Source organism: Pygoscelis adeliae, unplaced genomic scaffold (assembly GCF_000699105.1).
Source record: "Pygoscelis adeliae isolate BGI_AS28 unplaced genomic scaffold, ASM69910v1 Scaffold31, whole genome shotgun sequence".
Lineage (NCBI taxonomy): Eukaryota > Metazoa > Chordata > Aves > Sphenisciformes > Spheniscidae > Pygoscelis > Pygoscelis adeliae.
Genome location: NW_008824233.1, coordinates 5,351,048 through 5,361,260, shown reverse-complemented (window position 1 = coordinate 5,361,260; position 10,213 = coordinate 5,351,048).

Sequence of the window (10,213 nt, the reverse complement as noted above, 5' to 3'; positions counted from 1 at the left end):
CCTGCTGAAGGAAACTCAGCGATACCACCCTAACACAGAAAAACTTCAGCTCATGAAGTCATTCTGTTATAAAGCAAAACGTGTATGAATACTTTTGTTTTGCAAATGTTTGAGAAGATTTCACCAAAGCAACTCTATCACGTGGAAGTCCTTCTTTTGATGCAACTTATGAAAAAAAGAAAAGTAACTGCTGAAAAATTAATATTAAAGGAAATGGAAGGAAAGAAAGCTATGTTTAATGGGTGCAGTGCAGTGGTTTTCAAGGAGACCTGAACTAGTTCTCAGAGGACCAAATACATCAACGTGTACATCAACACAGAGCTCTGCTCAAACTAAATAACCCCACTGAAAAACTTCATGTGTGGAAATTTGTCTGTTTTTTCCAGGGGACCTATATGACTTAGTGTCTGTTTCAGTTCAGTAGCTTATTTATTTCTAGCAAAGGCATCCCTGCATGGCTCTGCTTTGTGTTCTGAGTAACTACATGAGCATAAGGATGATGTATTTCATCATATACAAAACAAATTTTAATGTGTGACTTTTGGGCTTGATTTTTTTATTATTTGGACTCATTAATTCCCCGAGTTTTTAACTATATTGAGCCAATTGGATTGTAAGAAACAACTTTCTTTTCTTTTTGTGAAATGACTGCCAACAATAACGATTATTTACTAATATCATGTATTTATTGTGTTGAAAATGAGTGGATGATTTTGACGTGTCTGAGAGCAGTCAAATAACGAAGATTTCTTCTTCATGTGTTATAGTGCTTATGAAAGCTGACAGCTTTAGCATATTGTAGATTATGAATTATAATTTATAATGTATTACTATATACATTATAAAATGGATATGTAATGAGCAGAAGCAATATTACAATTTTATTCACACTTCATCAGGCTGTTTCCTCTACCTCTGTCTCTATTTGAAAGATCATCTCAAAATGTATGGTAAGAAAAAGCTTTTGGCCACATCCACTGAAGTATTAGTTAAGGAGCATACCTGCCTACTGGGAATTAGACTAATTTTATCCAGGTATCTGAATGGCTGTTAGACTTGTTCTTTACTTGTATGGTACTTGCGCTGAGCATTTTACAGACTATGTAAAAGAAATGGCCCTGTCCTTAGGAGCAAAAGATCTTATTTCAGACAGGAGTCAATGAATTAGAGAAAAAGTGTGTGTGTATATGTGTGGGGGGCAGGAAAGAGCAGGGAAAGGAAGGGTCAGGGTTACAATAATAATGACATTCAGGTTCATTTAGGCACACGTCTTGATTTTATTACTGCTTTGTTCAAATGTAACACCGCCCCATTTTTTCCTGACCAGCCTCTCCTACAGTGACTTGTGTAGTAAGTGTAAAGCAAGTGAAGAGGAGATTTGATTAGTGAGGATTAGTATTTGTGAAGCTGGTGGAAGAAACAGCTTCTTTTTGGCAACTTGAAATTTGAGATAGAGCAGGGAGGCAATGTGGGACTGGCAGAGACGGTGAAATATATTGCATTTATTGGTTGAGAGGAGGAGTGATACCAAGGGGCATTTAAAGCCATGACAATAGACAATGGTGATATAGTGCATGCAGGACAAAATTTTAAATGTGAGCACTGATATACTTGTATGTTTGGGGATTATTTTTTTTTTAATACAAAATTAAAAAAAGCTGAAGAGGCCCAAGTTTCAGAACGGTGTTAGGCTTAGTCCATTTGAAACATCTCCTTACTCCATTTATAATGCATTAGGTTGAACACTGGAAAAAGTGAGGAAACCAAGCCCATTAGTTATATTACAGTAATTTAGGCTCACTTGTTCGTAAAAAGCCTGGGAAGAAGGCATAAAGGAGGAGGCCGGAGGAACGCTCGAATGAGAGCTCGGCCAAGCTGCGCTGTAGGAGTAACACCCTCTTCCTTACGATAGATGACCTGAATGTTGCTTATATGTAATTTAAGGTTGCTTGGAACTTCCTTTTGTAACAAACTGGTTTCAGATTTAAATTGTGCCAGCTTGTAGTAGCTCCCTCTAGTGTCACACATTCTTAGCATACAACATTGAAGGGCTTTTCTCTTAGCCTTTGGATGTTTTATTTAAGGGAAAAAAGAAAAAGAAAAAAAGTGAGAATCTTGCTTAAAAAAAACACCGCTACCCGTCACTCCAAACGTAGCAAGTGATGGCTTGTTGGTCTTGCCAAAAGTTCAGAGATACTTTTTAGTTGGCTTCTGAGATGAATGAAACTTCTGTTGCTCTGTTTAAAAAAAAGTGAAGTAGGCACATAATTTTTTTTAGAGGCTATTATACCTTTGTATTTCATCTCACCCACTTGTTGTACGAAGCATAAATCTTTAAGTTCTGCAAATGTGTTCAGTTCCCCCTGCCATCAATATGAGGGAAACAGCCTCTTGTAGAAAGGTAATGACCGAGCGTCTTAATGCATTTTGCAAAATCTTATTCTCTCTTGTTGAATTGGAAACTGCTGCCACAGATAGCTCTTTTATCTTTGCTCTTTTTTCTTTTAAAATCCCTTCTCCATTGCCAATTTTCTGTTGTTTTTGTGACTCTCAGAGGAGGTTACACCCCACCTTCAGACAATAGTAATTCTTTTCCTCAAATCAGCAGCAACACAGCACTACTTTATTCAGACTCAAGAATAAAATTCCGACACATGAGAAGAGAAAGAGCACTTAGCTGAATTCATAAAATGGTTAAACCATAATTGAAATAGGTCTGGATCTGGTGATTGCCTGGAGCCTCCAGCCAGGCTACTGGTGATAGGGTTACCCTATTTGATTTTGAAGCGTTAGCTCAGTTTCCAAATATACTGCAAGGATAGCTCACTGAATATGCTGTTAACCAAACTTATGCTTTATTTTTATTCCTTGTAATTCATATGCCTTATTTATTTCATTCAAGTCTTGCTCCAAGTATAGTTTTAGCAGTTTCCTTGTGGGGTTTTCCAGCTCCCTCATTACCACAGTGTTTCTGTTCCTATTCTGTTCTCCCTGTGAGATAATACGATGATGTTATCTCCTCTGGGGAAAGGCAGCACGAAGATTCTAGTGCCCAAAGTGGCTGATGTTAGGTGCCTAATTAGTTGCCTATAGTCTGATTTCTTAGAATTTAGTGTTTTATAGCACTTCCTTCATTTGTTGAGAGCCCAGCTCCTCTTAATACCTGTTGCAATTATTAACACAGTGCTCCAGCAAATCAGACCTCTCAATGTGAACACTTTAAAAGCAAGAGAAATCTAATAGCTGACCATCTGGGAAAAGCTTAATTTAAATGGTAGCCCAACATCACATACCATTTTTGTTTGTTAAATATAGTTGAACAAAATTCCGATGATGTTTATTTTCTCTCTCTCTTTCTCTCTGTTTTTCTGCCATTTAAAGTGTCATATAATAACAATTACTTTTGATCACTAATGTCATGAGTGAACCACACAGGAGGGATAAAAGCCTTTATATCTAAATATTTCAGCCTTCCAATCATTTCTGTCCTAAGGCTTTCTTGTAGAATTTTCTTGAGAGGTGCCTCGATTGTATATTAAGCCTGTTGTTTTGTTTTGCAAATTTTACTGTGAGCTGTCCTTACCCTTCAAAATTTAGGACATTTTAAACAGTGCATCTTTAGTCTTTGTATCTGATTTATAATTGCAATTGCAGTTGTGAGAGTCTGAAAACTGTTTGCACTTACAAGGCATGTTGCATGACATCCAATATTAATGTGTATATACAGGCTGTTTAAATTAAATCATGATAGTTGTTCATACCTCTAGGCAGGACACAATATAAACAACTTAAAATTAAATGGGATGAACAGCTCTGTTTTGTTCTGGCCAAAAAGAGAGCATCTTGGGGATCGACCGTCATCTTGCTGATTAGTAGCTGGCCATGTGTCGGCTTCGTCGACACATTTCAGAGAATGGGTGGTTTAATGAAGGACGGAATTGGGGAATAATTCATTCTGTGCCATGAGGTTAACCACAAGCCTCTCAGAAATCACAGCGCTCGCTGCTCCAGCAGATGTGCTGGAACTCTGGGCTGTGACTGGAGGTTTTTCAGCACTCTGTTCCCCCCACCCTTCTCCTATTGTAAAGCACGCACCCATCCTGCTGCCAAAACTTTTAATAAAAAATAGATTTGCATTTGCAGTTTCCAGGATCTTTATCAACCTTCCAGCCAAAGTCAGAGTAATAAACCCAGAGAACATCTAAGTGTGTGCTTTGCAGATGACTGATTTTTACACTCAGGATATCTTACAGGCAGTGGCTCCCACCGTTATTTTTACATGGTATGCTGCAGGGGACTCCTGAAAGTCCCTTCCCTCCTAGTTGCACAAAACAATTGGGATTGTTTTTTGACTTTGAAGGGAGTAATTTCTTTGTAGAGAATCGGTTTTCCCTTTCTGGAGAAGGTACCTTGTCATTAAGTTTTGGATGAATACTCTATCTCTTTATTTATGGATTTCAAAATTTGTGTCCAATATCAGAAAGTACCTTAAAAAAAATCCATAAAAGAAAGCCTTTCAGGAGACTATCCTTGTGAAAAATCCGTTCAAATATTTAAGAAAAATCTATTTTTATTTCTCTTCTTCCCACACAAGACAAGGTGGGTATCACATTTAGCCAGTAAACATATTATGCTTAGTACAGGTTATGTGAGGAAAAAAACAACCCCAAAACCTAAACCCATTGATTTAACATAAATTGAAGTTTAATGTGATTTGGTTTGTCAAATGTAAACTTTCCTGTGAATACTGTAAAGGTATGGAGTGAGGACAATGTAACTTTAAGATGCTACCCAGCTGTTTATTATTGCCACTCATCTGGGACTTATAATCTTCTCCTTTGAGATGTGGAATTGTATGTGTAAACATTCCTCATTTGCTTCAGTGCAGAGTAAAACGGGTTAATTTATCAGCTTTATCACCTGTCAGTTTAAACTACTCTGCCTCACTTTTCCCTGAAACTTGGAGCGTCCATTACCGTCCCAGGGAGGAGGCTGATAACATGCAGCTGAGGGTGGTAATGGGGAGCAGGAAGTCAAGAATTTATAAAGCTAGGGCCTCAGGTATACATTTGTCCATGTCCTTGATCTGATTGAGCTAAAACCTGTTCTCAATTGAAGCAAACCTGATGTTAAACCACAAGAAGTATTTGTGCTTTTACACCTCTAGTTTAAAGCAATGCATTTTCTTTGTGTGGGTAAGGAACATGCAATCTCCAGGAGCCTTATTTTCAAGATATATTTCATGTATATTTGTTGTCCCTGATATGAAAATATTTTCAAGTGGGAAAGAAATGAACATGTTCTTCAGTCTTTCTTTCTGCAGGACCCATATATACCCATGGGCTGCTGACACGCAGGGAGCGTTTTTGTGGGAATCTGCATTAATAAATTGGCAGAAGGTCATTGACATTTAGGGCAACTCCAGGAGAAAGGCCTTGACCTCAGGAAGTACTGAGCTTCTCCAGATCTTCCTTTAATTGCTAGGTATTGAGAATATGAGACGGGTTTTGGGATAATACCTTAGGATGTCAACTATATAAGATACTGCCTGCTGCCTCCTTCAGCTGTGACAGTCCCACTTGACTTGCTTGACTCTAACCCTAACGAAACAAATATGTTTACACATAGTTATATTATGCTATGTAATATATATAGATGACCCTAGGTATGTATAGATAATAGAAAGAGTATAACATTTCAGTGAATGGAGAGGGGCACTGCTTCAGTAAAAGGTCGTGCAAAATATTTATGGGAATTTAGAACCATAGTCATAAAAGGCTTTGAAGTATCAGTATGTTTGTTAGTCGTTCAAGGGAAAATGTGCTGTGGCTAATCAAAACCTTAAGAAGATCATTTGCTATTTCAACGCTGGAAAAATATGCCATTTGAGGCAAAGGCGGCTGCATTTTCTCCTTAATATCTTGGAGGTGCTCTAGCTCCAGTATATTTCTGAATTCCTTTTATATTTGTTGTCAGTGACGTATGTATTATGTACAAAAATTTCAGTCTCTTAGTGTGCAAAATTGGGACCTAAATTCTTAAGTTTAAGTAACTTGGAGTGATACTAACACCTCTAACTATTAGATATCTTATTATACGTCTTCCCTCAAGCATTCAAGTTTGAAAGTGCTGTGTTAAGTTTTTATTTATATACTTTATCGTCTTTTTTTTTTAATTCACCAACTGAAATGGCATAGTTTTAACATTTTTACTGAAAACGTTTATTCTTAAATTGAGACTATTTTGACTTCTCCAAAAGAAGGAGCACGGGCAGAACAGACACTATGCTCCTGTAACACTGTTCACCAGTGTCTTTGCAAGCATTCTGGGATTAATCTAGATATAGTAAAGGTGGGTGTCTCTCCCATTTCTCTAAAAGTGTTTATGTCTATAGGAGAAGGGTTTTACCTTGATTCTAAGTGAGGCAACTTTTTAATCTGATGCTTTTATTTAGCTTTTCAAATTATTGTTTAATATAAGAATTTACTGTCATCTTTGACCTGATCCTATTTTCACTTTTATTTGTGTAAACTAGGAATAACTTGGTAAATGACTTCATAAGCCTTGATGGGTGTGCAGTTATGTAACACCGTGTGAGGTCAGACTGAGACTTCTGACTCCACCATGAGTAAATGGTTCATATGGATAAGGTGGACACAGATTAGGGTTGAGAAACGTGCAGACTGAAGCTTGGAGACACAGAAGAACAAAACAAGATAATTGTATGGTAAAGCAGGAGGAATTCCCAAGCCTATTTCATTGACCTAACCATAACATTAAAATTGTTGTCATCAAACTAAGATTAATAGAGTTGTGCTAAGAGACAGCAGCTGTTTGAATGACATAATAAGCACTCAAGAATGTTAGTAAAATAACCTTAGATCTGCTGCTCAAACGGTTCAGAAATGGGCTGCCACAAAACATACAGCCAAGTCAGCCTCTTCTGTACCTTTGATTATTTAAGACTCCCCTTCTTCTTTTATTACAGTGTGAAGTCCTTCCTCCTCCAGACATAGCACCAAAAGCAGTGCACCCCATCAACATTTACTGTCAGCTATATTCACTGATCTGTTACCATCTAAACCATTCCAAAATTCTCAGACTGGTACATGCTGAGGTTCTGCTACTGGGTCATCTGGAAAAAATAAAGTAAATGAAATATACTTTCATATCACTCCTATATGTCTTCCCCAGCTGTTTTCCAGAGTGCTCCTTCTGCAAAATATCTGTGTAGGAGCACTTTCTATGCATTGGTTCTGCAGTCAGTGACAGATGTGTGCAGTATACTTTCAAAAATATCTTTTTTAAAACAATGCAATTTTTTTTCCCATCTGTAGATCACTGTTGCTTTTCAAAAAGGGTGAATGAGGCAAAGTGTTTTTGCATGTAGATGCTTACCCTGGGTTTTGAGTGTTCTATTTGTAAATTACTTCTTTACCTATAGCAATGCTCACTGCTGAAAAGTTTTTTTTTTTCTCAAAGTATGTTGAGGTAAGCTCTCAGAACTGTATGTTTTCAAATCTAGCTCAATCTGTCCAAAAGCTTTTAATATTATGGCATATTGAGTATTCTCGTTGAAGGAGGAGAATCCCCTTTGGCATTGGTACTAGGCAAGTAAGAAAGGGATTTCTCCTTTAAAAAAAATAAAATTGTTTTTGTCATCTTCCGTCTTCTTGTACTAGAGAACCATGGAGGGGCTGTGTATGTGGACTTTGCTCATGGAGCGAAGACTAGAGAAATCCTATCATCCCAGATCTGGAGGAGACATTTATAGCTCAGATATACAAGAATTGCCAAAGCATCACTGTTTGTGCAGGTGTTATGTGGACAGTCTCTGATCTTGAGAGGGACCTTTGACAAAACTACAGTGTACAGCAACTCTGTTTGACTAGCTCTGCCACTGATGGCATTTCCTTTTGCTCACACAGTCGGGAAAATAGTCTTCTGATAAGACTAAAGGTAGGAGTTCCTTACTCAGGTTCTAAAGCCTGTGAGTAACAGCTTCAGCTTCAAGTCCTGTTGTCTGGGTTGTCTTCTTCATTTCTTTACAACAAAAAAAAAAGTATTTCTTACGTATTATATAGTTTCTGTATTTTAAGCATCTCTAAAACCTTAGAGTCAATTCTGATACAAATTAAAAGGTGATTCAGCACAGCCTTTTGTTTAAATAAACAAACCTCAGGATTCGGGCTTCCTTAGGACTTCTTCCAAAGGGTTTCTAACGTTAGAAGTGGAGGAGAGCACCAAACATTTCATGCGATTACTTCACTCCACGAGAGTCCCTCTATCTCTATTCCAGCACATTTAACAGTGGTTAGAATCACTGACCGATTTCAGTGCAGTGAAGAAAGAGTACTAAATTCATACAGGTAGAAGTGAAATTTTCTCTTGGTGAAATACACCATTTTGCGTCAAATTAAAAACATGTGGAGGAGCTTGTATGTCTGACACTTTTCTTTTTACTTGTCCCTGAAACAGAATACTACAAGAAAAGTAAATGGAGTTGGAACTCATGGAGAGCTTGAATTTTCTCTGATTCAACTCAACAGGATTAACGCTGTAGTCTTTTGAGTGGAAGAATAATCAATCCATTCTCCTTAAGACAATAAATCAAGAGAATAAATCTGACATTTGTATCACGTCTGAGTAAACAGATTACATCCAACACTAGTTTTTCCTGTATGATTTTTATTTCCTTTTCTCAGGAGGTGGTATCAAGGCAGAAGAATTTAATTTATTAGTAGCACAAGAGTAGTATCCTGAACTAATTTTTCTAAATAAAGACCCCCACACTCTTCCATGATTGTGTAAGTTTCTAAGGATAAATTGATCTTGGAAACAGTTTATGCTGTCTTCGTAATTTCTGGTGTGGACTTTACATGATTATTTTCTTGTTGGCATGAAGTCTCCTTAACCAAAGAATGAGATGTACTCTAAAGCAGATTTTTAATTTTGGATTTTATAAGCAAAATGATCATGTGGACTGCCTTCTGTTTGCAAAGTGGTATGCCCATTTCAGAAGGCTATCAGTGGAGCTGTAAACATATATCCAGTTTGGAAAAAAGCTTTTGTCCTTTTGTTCTGGCCTTTTGTCCTCAGATGAACTGGGTTTGTTCATGCACCATTTTCTTTCTCTGTCCTGTTCTATTACTATTTCTTTATTCCTATTTTTACTCTCTGATTTCTTCTTTTTCCAATTTAAGCACAGTTATGAACTTATGGGTAAGGACCATGTAGTAAAACTAGATCAGTCCTAACTGTAGTGTGTTGTATTGTATGTGTGTTCTGAATACTTTGCAACATATTTAAACTTACTTAAACATATTTCAGACATTTTAAAAAAAAGTATTTTCACACATTTTTTTGTCTGTTACCTTTTCTGGGAGGAAGAGGATCATCTTTGGTTCTCTGTTGGTACCTTATCCAGTACAATGCACTCTTACAGCCATATTCTGTATTGTTAATATGGTAGTAATCATGGATTCTAGGATGGCTACTGTCGTAAACTTTATGGGTGGTAGTGCAAATAGCAAAAATAATAATGAAGAGCGCTACATAAGTTCTTATGTTTGAGAGCTGTAAACTTGCCAAAAAAAAAGGTCAATGCTCTTCTGGTTTACAATACCATTCAGTTGGAGTTGTAACATATTTTGGGCTAAGAGTATGAGCATAATTGGCTCTAGCAGCTAATCTGTTGGGCAGTTACATATTGTAATATAGCTATATTGTATTGTATTCAGTTGCATTTCAGTTCCATTTCAGTATGTGATTGCTGTTTTGTAAAATGTCGCTGAGTGGTATGATTGCATGTAACAGTTGAAAATTTGGCTTCAGATTCCTCAGTTTCTTTTCTGCATTCTCTTTGTTTCCCTTGTTTCCCTAAACCAGCCTCTGTTTTACTTCTAGATGGAGAACAACATTACAAAATACAACTGCTCTTCCTATGTACTTTGTGCTGGTTTTGGCTGGGGTAGAGTTAATTTTCTTCATAGACACTAGTACGGGGCTGTGTTTTGGATCTGTGCTGGAAACAGTGTTGATAACACAGGGATGTTTTCATTACTGCTGAGCAATGCTGACACGGAGTCAAGGCCTTTTCTGCTCCTCACCCCACCCCACCAGCGAGCAGGCTGGGGGAGCATGAGAAATTGGGAGGGGACACAGCCGGGACAGCTGACCCCAACTGACCAAAGGGATATCCCACACCATATGG